This window comes from Balaenoptera borealis (genome assembly GCF_965194805.1).
Source record: "Balaenoptera borealis genome assembly, chromosome: 6".
In the NCBI taxonomy this organism is placed as follows: Eukaryota; Metazoa; Chordata; class Mammalia; order Artiodactyla; family Balaenopteridae; genus Balaenoptera; species Balaenoptera borealis.
The window spans coordinates 21,825,459-21,845,041 of NC_138863.1; positions in this window are offsets into that span (position 1 = coordinate 21,825,459).

The following is a 19,583-nucleotide window of genomic DNA, read 5'->3' on the forward strand; positions in this document are numbered from 1 at the left end:
TCCTTTAATGGTGTCATTTGATGAACAAAAGTTCTTAATATTTTAATCTTCCTTAGGGTTGTTGATTTTTAGGCCTTGCTTAAGAAATCCCTTTCTACCCTGAGGTCATGAAGATATTCTCTTATATAATCCTTTGCAAGTTGTATATTTTGCCTTATAATGAATAATGAATCAATCTGAAATTGATTTTTCTATGGTGTGAAGTAGGAGCCAAATTTCATTTTTTCCATATGGTTGTGCTAAATTATTTCAGAACTATTTCCTGCAGTGACTTTTTCCCACTTCTGCAGTGCCAACGGTATTATACTACCTGTGTGGGTCTTTTTCTGGACTCTGTTCAATTCTGTTGGTCTGTTTGTCTATCACACTGTACCAATACCACACTGTTATAATTATGTAGCTTTATAATAAGGGTTGAGATCTGGTAGGGGAGGTTTCTTCAACTTGGTTTTCTTCTTCAGTTATGTCTTGACCTTGGTCCTAAGCTCTTTTGTATACATTTTTAGAATGAGTTTCACGATTTCCCGAAAATAACTTTTGGAGGTTTTGATCAGAATTGCATTTAATCTCTAGATCAATTTGGGAAGAGTGACTTCTTTAGAATAGAAGGGTTTCCTATCCCTGAAAATAGTCTAATTCTCCATTTTATTTAAGTCTACTTTAATGTCTCTTAATATGTTTAATCATTTTCTCCACAGAGATCTTCTCACTTGTTGAATTTATTTATGCCACGTTATATGTTTTATTGCTATTATACATTTGTTGTGTAAAAATGTGTTTTAATGTATTTTAAATACTCATTTTACATATATAACCTCTCTTTTCAGTTCTAATGCTCTATCTGTAAATCATTTGAGTTTATACTGAGACCATCATATCATCTGGAAATAATGACATTGTTTTTCTTCCTTTTTTGATATTTCTACTTTTTTTTTTTGGTAACATTGCCCTATTATAATATCCTAGAGAAGATCTCAAGAACAATTTTGATTAGAATGATGACAATGGGCATCTTGTTTTGCTCCTGATGATAAAGGAAATCTTTACAACTAATTATCACTAAATACAATGCATGCTTGTTTAAGTATTGTTGTTATTGTTTGTAGACATTGTTTTGTGCTTGATATCTTCCATTACCTCATTAGGTTACTCTCCACTTTTCCCACGCAGCTTGGTGCCCTGGATGGCTGACCTCTGAGAACCATTTTAATGGTTTTCCTTACCTTCTGTTGGCTTCCTTTTAGGTTCAGCCACTGGGGACTACTGGCAGTAGAGGAAGGAGAGCAGGAGAGAGAGAGAAAGTTCAGGGTCTTTATTCCTCTGGCCCTTTCACTGTGGATTCCTTTGTGGGTCAGTTGCGTAACTAAGTAGAAGGTATAGCTCCTTCCTATGTTTGTGTTGGCTTTTTTTTTGCCTAGTTAATTTTTTAAAGGCTTTATTTTTTTATTTTTTTAACATCTTTATTGGAGTATAATTGCTTTACAATGGTGTGTTAGTTTCTGCTTTATAACAGAGTGAATCAGCTATACATATACATATATCCCCATATCTCCTCCCTCTTGTGTCTCCCTCCCACCCTCCCTATCCCACCCCTCTAGGTGGTCACAAAGCACGGAGCTGATCTCCCTGTGCTATGCGGCTGCTTCCCGCTAGCTATCTGTTTTACATTTGGTAGTATATATACGTGCATGCCACTCTCTCACTTCATCCCAGCTTACCCTTCCCCCTCCCCGTGTCCTCAAGTCCATTCTCTGTGTCTGCGAGGGCTTTATTTTTTAGAACAGTTTTAGATTCACAGCAAACTTGAAAGGGAGGTACAGAGACTTCCCATATACCACCTGTCCCTACATATGCATAGTGTCCCTCATTTTCACCAGAGTGGTACATTTGTTAAAACTGATAAAGCTACATGGACACATTGTAACTACCCGAAGTCCACAGTTTACATTAGGGTTTACTCTTGGTGTTGTACATTCTATAGGTTTGGACAAATGTGTAATGACATGTAGCCATCATTATAGTATCGAATGGAATACTTTGCCCTAAAAATCCTGTGTGTTCTACCTATTAATCCCTCCCCCTACCCTTGGCAACCACTGATCTTTTTACTGTCTGCATAGTTTTGCCTCCTCCAGAATATCACATAACTTAAATCATACAGTATGTGCCTTTTCAGACTGACTTCTTTCACTTAATAATATACATTTGTGGTTCCTTTCTTTTCATGGCGCATTTCTTTTTAACTCTGAATTATATTCCATTGTTTGGGTGTACCACAGTGTATTTATCCATTCACCTGCTAAAGGACATCTTGGTTGCTTCTGAGTTTCGGCAATTATGAATAAGACTGCTGTATACATCATGTGCAGGTTTTTGTGTAGACATAAATTTTCACCTTCTTTTGATAAATTCCAAGGGACATGACTACTGGCACATGACTCATATGATACGAGTATGTTTAGTTTTGTAAGAATCTGCCAAACTGCCTTTGAAAGTGGCTGCATCATTTTGCATTCCCACCAGGACGGAATGAGAGTTCCTGTTGCTCCACATCCTCACCAGCATTTGGTGCTGGCAGTGTTTTGGATTTTGAGCATTCCAATAGGTGCGTAGTGATATTTCATTGCTGTTTTAATTTGCATTTCCCTGTTGACATATCATGTGGAGCATCCCTAGTTAACTTTTGGTTAGCAAATCTAACTTAATTCCACTGTGGTCAGAAAGTGTAATGTGTTTGATATCTTTGAAATTTCTTGAAGCTAGCTTTATGGCCTAGTTTATGGTCAATTTTTATATAATTTTTATGTCTGCTTAAAAAACTGTATTCTTCCATTCCTGGATGCAACACTCATTCTGGGAACAAAAATTTATTGAGGGTCTACTATGTGCTAGGCACTGTTCTAGGTGATGTAGATACAGAAGTAAACAAAGAGACAAAAATTACTGCTTTTTTGGAGAGCACATTTAGAGGGAGGAATAGAATCTAAAATTTAAAAATGGAACGTATAGTATATGCAGTAATGGTAAGTGCTAAGGAGGAAAAATAAAGCAGGAAAAGAGTAAGAAGTGGTGGTAGTGAAGTTTGATAGTGTTAGTTCAAAGATGGCTTCACTAAGGATACTTTGAGTGAAGACTAAAGAAAGAAAGCCATGCATCTATTTGTTAAGTTGAATGAATAAGTTTTAGCTATTATATTAGCACTTTATTCCAATTATTTTTATTAGCTATATGTACCTGATATTTATTCCGTTTATTTTGTAAGGCCTTTGAAAATTTCTAAAATTTCCTTTCAACATCACTACAACTGTTTATATTTTCTTCATCAAACTGAAAATAAGCCTATTCTTTTTTTAAAGAAACTACATTCAAGATAAATTTTGGACATTTCTCCCAGTTTAGATATCTTTGTTTTTTTCCCTAAATAATGTTGCAACAATGATGTTTTACACAATTATTTGTAGTAAATTTGAAGTTTTTAAATGATACATCTAATCCACTAATGTGAACATTAATGACATTTTCCTCCATAGGAAGATATCTTCCCAGTTCTGAAGAACCAGTTTACAATTGGATCAAATATTACTACACACTCTGTATTTACTTTGTGTTTTACTTGATTAAAACTTTTCCCGTGATCCTATTATAGAGGTTTTAATGAGACCGAAATAACTCCATTTTAATGCTTAATTTAAATTTTCTAGTTCAGTCTAAAATAATTTATATATTGTAGAAAAAGGCATATTTTCTCTAATAATGAATTAACTAAGTAGTTGGATATATGTGAGCAAATTATTTCTGGGCGTCAGATTTTTCCTCTATAAAGTACAAATTGGTTTGCTGGTTTACTTTCCTTTTCAATCTTCTCCAGTCTCACTTACCAAGATATCATCCAAGATAAAGTTGGCACTACAATTCTTCTTAAGGAGGAAAGATCTTTGTTTTGGAGACTAATTCTTCAAGTCTCCTTGTTAGGAGCTTGGGGGGCAGGGTGCATACAGGAGGATTATTTGCATAAGGGTGGGGGAGAGCAGAAAAAACAAAAGAACTTGGAGCCAGACAACATGGTTCAGTTTGGAAACTGAGTTGGTGAAACGGCCAAAAGCGTTTCTAAGGAGGATGCTTAATATGAAATTTAAAGTCCTTTGTGTTTCTTCAATATAAATACCGTCCATTTCGCAAATGGTCAGAATGTTATATTGCAATTTTTTTAAGTTAATAATATGGCTCTCATGCAAATATAAAATGAACATATGCCAAAGATTTTATTCAACTCATTAATAATGCAGGAAGCTATGATATTAGGACTACTTGAAATGAGAATTTGAATAAAAGCAATAAATATGAAATCAGGAATGCTTAGATGAATTTGCTAATAGATGCAAAGCTGGTTAATTTCTTATAGAGCAGTAACATTTTATGTTTGGGGTCAGTCTTTTCTATAAGGCAGAAATAAATTGTATCTTAACTGGGCAAAATTCATTCCCATTGCTTTGGACAAGAATCATTTGCATTGCTGTCAGTCTTTCACAACCCTGAGAGAGTTGTAAAAAGCCTGATTAATAGAAAGTTAATTAGAGATGCACACCTGTGTAAAATCAGGCACTCTCCACAGAGTCCAGTAGACCATACCTAGGCCTTCACTGAAAGGACACATAGTAATCTTAGCAATCTCTTTTGCTCATTTCCAAGTCATAGACAATTCTTCTTGGCAGGAGAGACAAGTGGACACACACTAGATTGTATAAAAATTATGGAAGAGGGTTGAAATGCCTGTTTGAGCTGATGTGATGGAGAAAGAAAATAGCATGGTCAGAATGGTGTGACTGGAGTTCAACACTTAGGTAATCATAAGAACAGAAACGACTGGGAAGTCTTGGGGAAGGACCCTAGACTCCTCACGAAATGTAGACTGGGCCCAGTCAGTCTCGTCTGGATTTTAATGGACAGGGTGACCACAACCACGGCTGACATCTTGTCTGCACTTTTCATAAAATTATATTCACTTGTGAGAGTTAAAAGTTCTACTTCCTTCAACTTCCATGCGGAAGTTTTGGAGTATAAAAATTTCAAACCTATTCAGTAATGGTAACATCTTCAAACACAGCACTGAACCTCGTTGCTTCTCTGACGGCTAATATAGCACTTCAGTATCCCTGAAGACTGCAGTTGCTCCTGGCTTAGCAACTAATATTAAGGAAAACAATGAGAAGATGAACAGAGATGTGCTTTTGTCAGCAGTGGCTTTTGAAGTACACCCACTCACAGTGGTTGAGGATTCTTCGCCACTGTTTGATGAGTTTGGAGTTAGCTAGAGAGATCAGAGATCTAGCTGAATTTGGTTTCAACAACAAAATCAAAATCTGAAGTTGCCTATTCTAGAATTATTCATGCCATAGTATCATTTTGCAGTCTTTGGGAGAAATTCAGGACTGGTTCCTGAGGCAGCATAGTGAAGTGGTTAAGAGTTCTGGTTCTATGGCCATACTCCCTGAGTTTGAATCATGATTCTACCTTTTACCAGTCATATAACCCTGGGGGAGTCACTTAACTTCTCCTTGCCTTAGGTCCCCTAATTGTAAAACAGGATGATAGGTATACTGTTCTCATAGAGTTGAAGTGAGCATTAAATAAATCAATTTGTATAAAATAAGCCTGACACATATTAAGTACTATATATATATGTGTGTGTGTGTGTGTGTGTGTGTGTGTGTGTGTGTGTGTGTGTGTGTGTATATATATATATATATATATATATATATATATATAGGCTTTTATTCTAAATTGACAGTTTTAGCTTACAAGATCAAGGTTAATGAAATGTTTCCATGAGTAATAGAATTTTAAATATGTTTAAATACACACAGACAGATATCATATATATTTACAGAGGTGTAGGAATCTAGAAAAATAGAAACAGTAGAATACACATACACATTATATATGTATATATGTATTATATGTAAAGAGAGAAAATGTATGTAACATGCATCACATATATATGTATATATAAATATACATAGAGAGAGAGCAAGAGTGAGAGAGCAAGGGAGATTGATTTCAAAGAACTGGCTTATGTAATTGTGGTGTCTAGCTTGGCAAGTTTGATATGCATGGGGCAGGCCGGTAAGCTGGAACCTCTTGGGCAGCAGCTAACACTGCAGTCCACAGGAAGAATTTCTTCTTCCTCAGGGAAACCTCAGTTTTGCTATCAAGGTATTCAACTGGTTAGGCAAGCCCCAACCATATTACGGAGGAGAATCTTCTTTACATAAAGTCAACGGATGGTAGATATTAGCATCTGCAAAATACCTTTACAGCAGTGTCTAGATTAGTGTTTGATTGATTAAGGGGTTACTATAGCCTAGCAAACTTGACACATAAAACTAACCATCACAAGAGGCTTTCAATTCTAGATTACATTTCCTGATGGCTAGGCTTTTTTAAAAAAATATTTATTTATTTATTTATTTATTTGGCTGTGCTGGGTCTTAGTTGCAGCACACAGGATCTTCGTTGCGGCATGCAGCATCTTTTAGTTGCAGCATGCAAACTCCTGGTTGTGGCATGTGGGATCTGCTTCCCTGACCAGGGATTGAACCCAGACCCCTGCATTGGGAGCATGGAGTCTTAGCCACTGGACCACCAGGGAAGTCCCTTGGCTAGGCTTTTTAATAAAGGATTATGAGGGAAACTTTCATCCTGACACTGCTATTACTAATTTGCTGGCATCATTTGTTTTCGACTCTGAGAGAATAAATTAAGTAGCTGTTTGTCAACAATAGCCAGCTACCAATGTCTGGAACCTATTTTTTCCCACTTGAGAAGCACTTTAAGAAAATCATCAGGAAGTCAGTTGTTCTTGGCACAAGGCTTTGTTATTTTCCATCATCCACTTGGGGGCACAACTTTCCTCACAGTAACTGAAGAGACCCTTGGAGTTAGGGGAGTGCCCTTGCTTTTCTCCTGTTAAGAACCCTAGAATCATAGAATTTCAGAAGGTGAAGATCTACCCTTTTTCCTCATTTTACAACAGAGGCGCTAAAGCCTAAGGGATGTAACATCACACAGCAAGTCAGTGTCTGGAACAGGAACACAACGAGGTTTTCTAATCCCTAGTTGAGTCTTTAATCTCTCCTGATGTTTTCCACTCTCCCTTTTTTGGTCTAGACATTTTCCTTAGCTATTCAAAGTATGACAAAAGGCTTCACATTAAATCCAGCAATGCTGCAAAACATCTTCAGACTTTTGCAGGAAAGTTAATGTTAAGTCAAGGTATTTATAATTTCATTATTTTGGCTTCTTTTCTTACAGTAGTGGGGTGAATGGTGGAATACTTGATAATACAATGCTGTAGATAAGTACAAGGAAATCTGAAGAGAGAAGAGATATTTGTTTGAATCACTAAAAATCTAAATGAATGTTCATTTCTAAAACGTCTCAATCTGTGTAAAAATGGGTAAAAATCTTTGTTTCATTAGTATACAGGCCAATAACAGCTACAAAAGGTGTCATCCAGAAACCAGAATTCATTTCAGGTAGATACTCATCCCAGTGGACATAGAAGACATGGTCAGCCTTGTATTAAAATTACCAATGAGCTTGTCTGTCTTCTTACATGCCCATACAGGAGCCCTTTGATAGTCAAGTATCATTAATATTTTTTAACTTCTAGTGCCTAGGACAGCCCTTGGTACATATCTAGGAATTAACATATGAGATGAATTAAGTGCACTCCTAGAATTGAGGTCTTCTACTTGCCTTGATATAGGCGGTTGGTGATGGCAAAACACTTCCTAGTTCTTTTGAGGTAGAGCAAATAGCCATCACTTATTAGTTATTTGTAAGATATACTTTCAGAAACAGGTTAAACATAATACTGGAGCTATTGTCAAATGTTTACAAAGAGGAATAGTGAGGCATGAAGATAATATGACATTAAGAGTAACAAGTTACTACTTGAATGGGACATGAGATATATTGTAGGTTTTTGTAAATATTTGCCCCTTTTTTCTGCTAAAAAAGGGCTTAATGATAAAGATATGAAGTATTAGTATTTAATATCTACTTAGTACTATATGGCACATCTAATTAAACACTGGACTTATATATAACAAAGCAATTGTAAGCAGTGCTTTGAACTTTATAGCTTCATTACATGTATATAGGACTTAACAAAGTTCTGTTTACTGCAGGGTCAAAAATGCAGGAAGGAACAAGCGGAATGGTTAAAACACGCAGGAGAGGTCAGGTTCTCGTGATCCCTCCAGTAGGCACTATAATACAAGCAGACCCTCCACTTGTCCAAACCACAGGCAGATGTCATTACTCAACAGGATCTTAGCTAGCAAGTCTTTCATGGGTGGTATTTGTTGAAGGTTGAAAATATTTTCAATTTGGTACCTATAAACCAATTATTCTTTGATAGACCTGCATTTCTTAAAAAGAGTTTGAATTCTAGGACAAGCTCAGTCTCAGGAAGTTTGTATGTTTTAGAGCAAAATCTGTGAAATGTGTTCTACCCGAGTTTCTTAATTTGCAATATTTGGGACCAACCTTATATCACCATGAGGAGGGTTACACATTTCTCCATAAGGCTGTGAGCCACTGGAGGGCAGAGATAGTATACTTGTCTCTTATGCACTATAGTACTTGGCATGTATAATACTGTAGCAGTAATTTCTATTTATTGAACATTCACTTAATGGCCAGTAATTATATTAATTTAATAATATCAAAATGTTAATAAATTAAATTCTATTTATTTTAGGCATGCCTCTAGGCACTTTAAACACATTACAGTGTTTGATGCTTATACTAACTTTGCAAGGTAGATTTATTATCTCCATTTTAAAGGGGGAGAACTAGACTCAGTAGGTTTAGGAATCTTACTAGAAAGTGGCAGAGCCAAATTTCAAGGTGAGATTTGTCAGATTCTACTCGGTCTGTTTCCTTTCTTACATGGGGTCTGTACTCAATAAATGTTGAATGAATGAATGGTCTTCTTTAAAATCTTTATAAACTATGTGACAATTGCCTGGTACGCATTTAATTTTAAGCGACTAATGGGACCTTAAAACTTTAAGGAATTACTGACATGTTCTAAAATAGACATTTTGTTTCTAATAGCACAACAGCAAACACCCAGACATCCCATTCATTCATAAGCTTTGGGCATGTTCCAAAGATTCTGATACACCTTGTTTGTTCACATTCCCACACAATGCATTGATACACTCTTGATACACCCATCAGAGAGGGCACTCCTTACTCACACAAGATACCTTCTTTTTACATCACCACTTTGATAAACACATGTTCAACTGAAATCATCTTGAATAAGATTAGGGATATAAAAGTGTGATGAATTGACATGTAATTCTCATCATGATTACAAAGTGCGAAGTGTACAGAATCCTCCTGATCTCTCTAGGCAAAGAATTTTGCCAAACACTCTATAAGTGTCTCATCACTGTTGGAAAGAGTACCTGGAACAGTCTGCAAACTCAGTCATTGACTGCCAAGCTTGAATCACATCTTGAGAGCGAACAAAGAGGAAGTGATTCTGTGTTACATGACGATAATCTAGAATTTTTATATGAGCCTTTATTTTAAGTAAGGTTGAATAAAGCAGTGAACAAAGAGTAAGATTTGTAACTTTCACATACCTTTACTATATGCCAAGAAATACTCACAGTGGTCTACTTGAATTTTCTCTTTTAACCCTCTCGCTTAAGCTTTCTGCGAGGAAAGCACTATCAACTCCATTTTACAGATGAAGACACTGAGCAGAAAGCACAACTTGCCAAGAGTTACATAAGTAGCAAGGAGTGGAGGCAGGACTCAAACCAGCATCTGACTCCAGGGTCCACATTCTTTTTTTTTTTTTTTTTTTTTTTTAGCAAATTCTCCCTGTTGTCAGGTCATTAACTCTTCTTTTTTTTAAAATTTATTTATTATTTATTTTTGGCTGTGTTGGGTCTTCGTTTCTGTGCGAGGGCTTTCTCTAGTTGTGGCAAGCGGGGCCACTCTTCATCGCGGTGCGTGGGCCTCTCACTATCGCGGCCCCTCTTGTTGCGGGGCACAGGCTCCAGACGCGCAGGCTCAGTAATTGTGGCTCACAGGCCTAGTTGCTCCGCGGCATGTGGGATCTTCCCAGACCAGGGCTCGAACCCATGCCCCCTGCATTGGCAGGCAGATTCTCAACCACTGCGCCACCAGGGAAGCCCCAGGGTCCACATTCTTAACTTCTTTTGAAACTGCTTTTGAGAAGTCTTCCTTGGCTCAAGGATTAAGAAACTTTGACCCAGTATAGGATGTCTGTGAACATCTAAAATTTAACATGTTCAACACTATTTCCTCTCCACTGCACCATCCTGGCCCTAATTGTCTCTCCTCTTCTTCCTTTATCCTTTATTTCTTTTCACATAGTTCCCAGACTTGAAACATTGGCATCTCTCAATTGCCTAATATTTAATTTGTTACCAAGCTCTGTGATTTCTTTTTGCAATGTGCTGTGAATCTATTTCTGACTTTTCCCACTTAATTTCCACTACTTCAGTTCAGAGCTCATTACTGCTCATCTAAGCACTTGTAGTCATTTTCTGACTAGTTCTCCCACCTCCTTGTTGTTATTATTATGATTATCAGCACATCCTATTATTATTCTAAGATTTATCCTAAAGCTAACCTGTGATGATTCTTGTCCCCTGATTTTTAAAAACAATTCTTTCATCTCTTTTGCATATAGAATCATGTCCAAATTTCTCACCTAAGGCTGTGGGGAGATGAATTGAGAATCCCCCCCGCCTCCCAGCTACTATCAGAAAAGACCTGGGGATTTTCCCAGCCATTTTCAAGTAAGGTTGTGGCCCTCCAGTTCAAACAGCAGCCACAGGAAGTAGTCACATGCTTCTTATCATAATAAGTCCTGAGTTTTTATTTCACAAGCAGGGTGGGCGATCAAGGCCCTGTTACAAAAAGAAATATGATATCCTTATAGGAGACTGGACTGTGTTGTTTTTAGAAGAAAATTAATGTTTGTTATAGTGAGATGTGTTTTCCTTTGATGGGAGAGCTTCTTCCCGCACCTTGGGGGAGCAGAGCCACTTACCCTTCTTCAGAGCCTGAAAATCCTAAGCAAAGGAAAGGCTGCTTTAGTATTTGGTTGAAGGTCAAGGATCCAATGCTGGCAAAATACAAAAAGGCAAATAGCTTTCTTTTCTTACTGGAAAAGAGGCGAAGCTTTGAAATGAAAAGGATTAGGATTCCATATAGAGAGAACTGAGATTGAAAAGAGATTATGAGATGATTGTCAGAGGGATTTAAAAGATAAACCATGGCTGGGAATGAGAGGGGTGATCTCCCTCTCTATCATTCTCTATAAGTTTAAACTCTTATTCTGATTTCTTTCCTTTTTTCGCCCTTCCCTTCCCTTCTTTTTCCTCCTCCTTCTTCTCTCACTTTTTAGCACTTACCATCTCATAAGTCAGTTTGTCTTATTATTTTCTATCTCCATCTACTAAAATGTAAGCCCCATGAGGACAAGGAACTTTATATTATTCACTGCTCACTCCCTAAAGTCTAGAACAGAGCCTGGCACAAGTTAGTTGCTCAATAAATATGTGTTGAAGGAAGGAAGGAAGGACGGAAGGAAGGCATGAAAGAACCTCAGAAGGGACAAACTATGAACGGTTTTTCCCCATCGTGTGTACTGAAAGGGACTGAGTTGCATTCTGTTTCTCTGTGCTATTCTGCTTTGGGAAGCTTGCCTGATCTTTTAGGAAGTGAGTTGCTTAAACGTGGAAGAATCTCATAAACCTAATATAGAACAAGAGGAGGAAGACACAAGAGAATGCCTACAATATGATTCCATTTATATAAAGTTAAACAGACAAAAGTAAACTATGTTGTTAAAGGATGCTTTCACGATTGGTAAGACTATTTTTTTAAAAAAGCAAGGAAATGGTTATCAAAACAGGATAATGAGAGTTAGAAAGCAGGTGTGATTGGCTGGGCTGTTTATCAGCCAGTACGTGCCCACGCAGCCCTACAGGTTGATGCTATTCTGACTGTTCTGATGCTAGTCCTCAGTTGATGCTATTCTGACTTTTCCATGAACTTGAAAATATCTTGAAGAATAGTCCCCAGTGAGTTGGAAGGTGTTATGGTTACTCTTATTGCATAATAAAGCACCCCAAAACTTAGCGATATTAAAAAACTCATGTTATTATGCTTACAGATTTAGCCAAAGATTATAGGACTAATTAATGGCTAAGCTAGGAATTGAATCAAAGACTCCTGAATTCCAGTAGTTACTTTGTACACTCTGCCCCTTTGCTTTCCTTTCATTGCATTTTTTCCTCTTCATCAAGTATTTTGGTTTTCAGGTAAGCAGGAGAAAGAGGGGAGGCAATTATTATCTCATGTCGTTCATTTACTAGGTAAACTTCAAAGCTGGAGATGGCCTTTGACCTGTCTGTTGATTTGTCTGAGAGCTTCCATCTGCCAGCCTCTGCTCAGGCCAATATTTGGTCAAAATGAGGAGAGAACAAAAGAACAAAAAATGAGGTAAAGGAAGCAAGTCATCTGAAATATCAACTAAGAGATTATACTATTATACTTATGACAGGAGGAGGGAAGAATGGTGTTTCCTAAATAAACTGGTCAAAGAAAAGCTGTGGGTGAGGTTAGATAAAGTCACATGCACATCCTGGAATTCTAGACCTTTATACAGGGCAGATTCTTGTTTTGATTATGTAAGACATCAGTATGACTCATGGTAAAACAAAAGCTAGGATTCCTGTCGGGTTATTCAGCCTTCATGCTGGGAGTGCCCCCTTACTCTGATGTGGTGTTGACAGGCTTGTTGACAGGCTGGCTCTCCCCTCTGTCAGGAGCACAGACACATTCCGTATATGTGGAGTAAAGTCCATACGGTAGGAAGAGGTTCAGAAATGTAAAACAGCGTAGACCAGACTGGCCATTTACACTCAAAGTTTTAGTTGCTGGTTAGCTTTCTTAAAAGTGTATTCTCAAAGTAAAAAGAAACACCCACCCACAAAACACTGCCAGATCCCTTATACTCATGCTAGTTTTTAGTCTCATTTTAAAATTTTCTCACATGCACATTTGTCTACCCAATTAGAAAGCATTGTCATAGAGCATGTGAGATGTTTGTATTTTTTAAAAATTGGAGGCAAAAGGGCAATAATGTCCTAATGCTTTGGGAACTGCTGCAGAGGTAAAGCATCAGAGAATTTGTCCAGACCACCTATTCAGGTTAGTTTATACTTGCCATCGAAAATAAAATTCCAATGTTTATAAAGTTAAAGGGAATATGAAATGTCTCTTAAAATAATTTTTTTTGGTGTGACTTATACCAACCAAACCTGTGGGTTAACATCGCTGTGTAATTTTTCACAGTAATGACTTCTGAGTCCTCTTCCTTCAGATAGTGTATGAATGGCATTTATTGTTTGCACGTGAAGGGACTTTCCTCACGCTTGTGCCCATCATGCAACATCTCTCGCTCATTTCTGAGTGGCCAGCTGTGCTTTTCTCTGCTGCTGTGCTTTCTTGTACCTCCTTGCTGGCTCCAGGTCCCCCACACATCTCCAGACCTCTTGACTTCGATGGAGGCAGAGGGCATCTGCATGGGAAAGGCCCAGCTCACATCATCATGCTCTTCTTTCTGGCTCTTCTCTGTGATACAGATTTTAAATGACTTTGAGTGGAAGACACATATCAGTAAAAACCAGGCAATAAGTAGGCTGAAAAAAGAAGAAAAGCCAAAGAGGTCTGGATAATCCATAAATTGTTGTTAATCCATACTGTTGTTAACCACTTCTTTTTTTAAAGGTGGTAGGAGTAGAATTTTACAAGTTAGAAAGTAAAGAATATTTCCTTTTGGGTCAACCAAGCTGACTGTGAAATCTTCCAGAATCAAATTTAATCTCTCTCTCTTTCTGATTTTTTGTTACATTTTTGCTCATGGTGTTTTTGAAGTGATGTACTAACTATATATAAAATATAATAGTTGAGCTTGATAGCACATATTGTTCCAACAATCTCTAAGGCACCTTATTGTTTACCCAAGGGTTAATTGAATATGATTGTTTTAATTCTTTACTTAAAGAAATAAAAGGTGAAATGATTTGCACATGAGGTCACTTTTTTTGATATGTAATTTGATAACCATTCCTAAAATATCTGGAATTAAAGACAATTATTTTAACAAGAATTGAGCATCCAGTGTTATATAAAAACTTCTGCAGTGGAATATGTCTACAGGCTAATTAAAGGTACTGAGACATTTTAGACTATCCAGTAATTTTTTTTCATTCTGGCAATTTGGTATATACAGGCCTTATCTGAACCTCCAAATTAACTTTTAGAGCATGAACATAACTTTGCCTGCAGGCAGCCAATCACCAGTATTGCATTAAAAAACAAAAACAAAAAACAGCTTGTGAGTGTGAAAGGCTGTAGGGAGAAATGGCCAAAATAGATGAGATCATTAGAAAGAATCAAGAGAGTGTAGATATTTGGTAGTTTAAAACTTTAGAAGAAGGGAGCAATCCACATTTCAGTATAAGCTAGGTACTATTTACACAATTGTCCTGTTAAAATTGAAATAATATTGTAATTGATCCTTTGCATTTAGGAACTTTATTATGGAATAAATTAAAAATCAATAATGTGAAGTTCAAGAGAGGGTCATTGCATGAAAATGTTGGTAGTAGTAAAAAGTCCTTCAGTAACTGCCTAAAACACTAAGGTTTACACTAAACTTTGCATTTAGAGATGTAGCTAAGATACAGGCTAAAATGTAAAAATGGTTCTGTGTAAAGAATTCTTGAAACCTAACTCCTGAACAAAATTTTGGGATATTCTTGCAAAAAAATCTGCCTTTCCTCTTACCTAACCCTTACTCTGTAACCCATTTAACCCAAAAGCCAAGTTCCTCTTTGCTGTTCCTCATGGTTAATCTTTCACAGAATCTTTTGGTGAGAAGTGGAGGATTTTTCTCTGAAAGACCATTCAGAGAGAAACAGTACTGCTTTGTTCCTTCCTGTGATTTCCCTCCCCACCAATTGTTTTTTTTTTTTTTTTATTAAATCAAGTGCACTTATTTTTTATCATATGAAGGTTATACAGCCTGGACTAGATATAAAGCTTCAGAAAGTCCCTTCCAGCCACTGGGACTCTGCTTTCCCTGAATTCTCAGGAGACCCCTTGATAAGGTATTTGCTACTGAGATCACTTGTGTTGTCCTTTTTTTTTCCCCTTTATTAAAATAAAAATAACTTTACTTTTTGTCTTTATTATGAAGCTTCATAACATTCCTCCTTTTTGTTGCTATAGTTTTGGTTGGCTATGCCAAAGATCAAAGCTGATACATCCTTCAACCTTCTGGGATTCTTCTTTTTTTAGGTACCAGGCAAAAACTCCACCGATCCATCTACTCTGCCATTTTATTCTCTTTTTGGGAAATCTTGGTCTGAGAAAGCTCCCTATTATCAGAACATAGATTTTTTTTTTTTTCTTTTTGACAAATTTACTGAGCTGAACTGTCTGTCCATCCCTGAAGGACTTTTAGACTCTCCCTTCTGCTTTTCCACCAGTAGCATGAACATTTTAGCACATAGCCCACAAAGTAAACATATATAGAAGAATTGAGCTCATCAGATATTAGTAAACCATCTGAGAAGAGTTACTTCTAATTTTCTAATAAATAAGCTTGGAATTAAATACAAACTAATGAATATTTTTCTGAGTGATTATTTGTTAGCTTCAATTTGTTTCTGTTTGAATTCATTTTGATTTTTTAAAAAAATTCTCTTTTGGGAATTCCCTGGTGGTCCAGTGGTTAGGACTCTGCTTTCACTGCAAGGGCACAGGTTCGATACCTGGTCAGGGAACTAAGATCCCGCAAGCCTTGTGGCATGGCCAAAAATTAAAAAAAAATTTTTTAATTAAAAAAAATTCTCTTTTCATTTAATTTTGAATAGGCAATATGTGCATATGATTCAAAACAGAAAATTATATTAAAAACACATATTCAGAGAAGTCTCATTCCCATTTACCCATTTCCATCCATACACATAGGTAATCTTTGCCATTAGTTTCTGGTTAATTTTTACTGTGTTTCTTTTTGCAAAAATTAGCAAAAATGTATATGTTTATGTATATTATATATATTACTTTTTTTATACAAAAGGTGGCATAGTGTATACATTCTTCTTTTTTTTAGTGTATACATTCTTTTGCTCTTTAACAATAATAGCAGTTCATTGAGATCTTTCTTGTTTTTTGTTAGTTTCTGCATAGTACTCCATTATGTAAATATTTTTGATAAAATTATCCCAAAATAAAACTTACAATGATGAAAACTTAAACATTATAAAATTTGATAAAGATTAAAAATCTGTGGAAGAAGGATGTTGGGAAAGATTAGATAAAATTAGAGTTAGTGGAAATACTCATCGTTAAATAAAAGAGCTAAAATTTTACATGATGTTTTATTAACCACTAAAATTTGATACCAGAATCAAATCTTTTTGACAAAATTTAAATATGTCAAATTCAGTGAGGGGAAATTGGGTTTGTTAGAAGAGCTACCAGAGAAAAATCACAATGGGGGAATCTATAATTGGGAAAATGCAATGTTTTCAAGAAATTCAATAGAACAATCATAGCTTCAGAGTACTATATAAGTTGGAAAGAGTCAATCACAATAAAAGTAATTTTAGTTATATTAAAGATAAAAATGAAAAAAAATTAACTGCATTGTATATAAAATTGGTCAAAGAATCAAGTTGGCTTAATGGAATAAGCTCTAGAAAATATTTTCTTAATGAAAATCAGTGATGTTTGTATAATTCTGCTTAAAATACTTTACCTACTACCAAGGACTGAACTACATACTGGGGCATAAAGTGGTATCAAAACATACCATACTAACATGTCCTGGGCTTTTTTCCTGTAAGTTCTGCCCTTGATTTCTTTTCATCTCCTCTTCCCTTTTCTATCTTTGAGAGTCTTTGATGTTTCATTTCAGAGCTGCTTAACTATGGATCAACTAGTCTTTTCTGTGAGGCATGTCTTTCTCCCTTCCACTTCCTAACAACTAAAAGCCTCTTTGCTCTTCAAGCCCTTGGTGTCATCAAGTAGGTCGGACCCTCCTTCCTTCCTGCTGTCCTCATCAAGAGTCACAAATCATCTTTGCTGACATTTGCATACTTCAAATATCCGTTAACATATTGAAGAGAGCAACCAGCCTTCCCTGCAAGTGCCCTTACTACCTTCCTTTAAAACTTACCCTGACATTTCTGGCTCCCTGTCTCCTCTCTCTTCCCTAACCTAAATTCTTGATTCCTCAAGGCATGTTTAGTCTGGCTGGGTCCAATCTTATTCTTGACTGGGGGAACTCCAGAATCCCTTGGTGAGGCGTTCCAGCAATTAAGCATCTCACTAATTCTGCTGCCATTTCCAAATTGGCACTGTGCCCTAACTTGGTGATCATATTTAGGGTTGTGCTTTTTTTTTTTTTTTTTTTTGGCTGCATTGTGTCTTTGTTGCTGCGTGTGGGCTTTATCTAGTTGCAGCGAGCAGGGGCTACTCTTCATTGCGGTGCATGGGCTTCTCATTGCGGTGGCTTCTCTTGTTGCAGAGTATGGGCTCCAGGTGCGCGGGCTTCAGTAGTTGCAGCATGCGGGCTCAGTAGTTGTGGCACGCAGGCCCTAGAGTGCGCAGGCTTCAGTAGTTGTGTAGTTGTGGCTGTGGGCTCAGTAGTTGTGGCTCGCGGGCTCTAGAGCGCAGGCTCAGTAGTTGTGGCGCACGGGCTTAGTTGCTCCGTGGCATGTGGAATCATCCCGGACCAGGGATTGAACCTGTGTCCCCTGCATTGGCAGGCGGATTCTTAACCACTGCGCCACCAGGGAAGTCCTAGGCTTGTGCTTTGATAAACCCTCCATCTTGTACCCTAATTCCAGACTCTGTATTCCTGTCTTCTCACTTTTGCCTGAATTTCTGTTTTGATAGCCTGTTTGTTACTCCTGTTTCACTATGACTTCATTGTCAGTCTTTGTGAGGGCATGGAATTCTACCCTTGAATTCAAGCCTCAGGTCTGGGATTCTGTATCCTGTTTCCAGAACTTCCTGATGCCCATCAGCTACCTGCCTGACTAGATCTCTGAATATTACCTGCTCCAGACTACCCATCTCTAGGCTCCTCCTATCTACTGCAACACCCATCCTGTATCTCATGTTGAGACTCCCATGGAATTGACCACTTGACTAGAACCCCCCCATCCCCCCACAATTTTCTTCAGATAGAATGTAGGTCAGGTTATGCTTCTTTCCATTCCTGGACACTGGTTCTATGCTGTAGCATCTGCTCAATTCTAGGAAGTAATTTCTTATCCAAGTCTCAGGTTAAGCCTTCATTCCAAATTCCCATTTTGAGAAAACCTTTAACATATTTAAATACCTACATAAACATTTTATTATATCATTATCCACTCTTTTTTTGGGTTTACCCATTAATGCTTATTCCCTTTTGGGAAAGACTTTTTTGATGTTTTGTTTGTTTTACGATGCTCTTAAATATCCTTAAAATAACAAATAATTTACCTGCTATTTACATTTGTCCAAAGATTTCATATCGTCACTTTTCCTAAAATAGAAAGGTTGTCCATGATTTACTGAAAACTTGCGATGTGCCAGAGCATGTGGGAACAAAGATAATAAATAAAATGTAGTTATTCTCCTTAAGGAGCTTACACACTGCACAATTAAAATACAGTATGATAAAAGTTCCATCAGGTGGGGTATGTGAAAAACTCTGGGAGCACAGAGGTAAGCTTGACTTAACCTGCCTTGGCGTAAGAGGATCAGGGGTTGCTTCATAGCTTATTTGAGCTGGTTCCTTAAGGATGAGTAAGAGTTTACCATAGAGAACAAGGCTATGCTTGGCAGAAGAAACAGGACCAGAGCATGGCCTGTTCCACTGGAGGAAGTATGAATAATTAGGGTGGACCCATTGTAAGCTCTGTTGAAGGGGGAGGGGCACGAAATGTGGCTGGAGAGACAGGTTGGGGACCGCTGGTAAAAAGATCTTACATGCTATGATCAGGAGTTGGGACTTGATTATGCTGGTGGTAGGGACCTATCCCTGACAGTTGAGCAATATCTCAGCTGTCTGATGGGGTAATCCAGTCCTTGCCTGGTAAAAAATGTATTCACAGCATTTTAAAGAATCAGCTCTGGAAGTTATATAATGTTGTTATGATTCTTGCAAAAGGCAGATACCATTGTAGACTTTATCCCTACAAATCTTTTCTCACATTTTACATACAAATATTATTCCTCACTTTGTGGACACTGTAGAAAACTATTCTTAATATCACTTAATATCAGATTGTCCTGATATCCTGATATTGATTTACTTATTTAAATTTGAATTTTATGGTGAGTATAGAACATTTTTTATGGAAATAGTAACCTTTCATGTGTGTATGTTGGAGAAAGAGGGGGAAGGAGAGAGAGAGAGTTTCCTGGTTTAGCAATGTATGTTTTGTGAG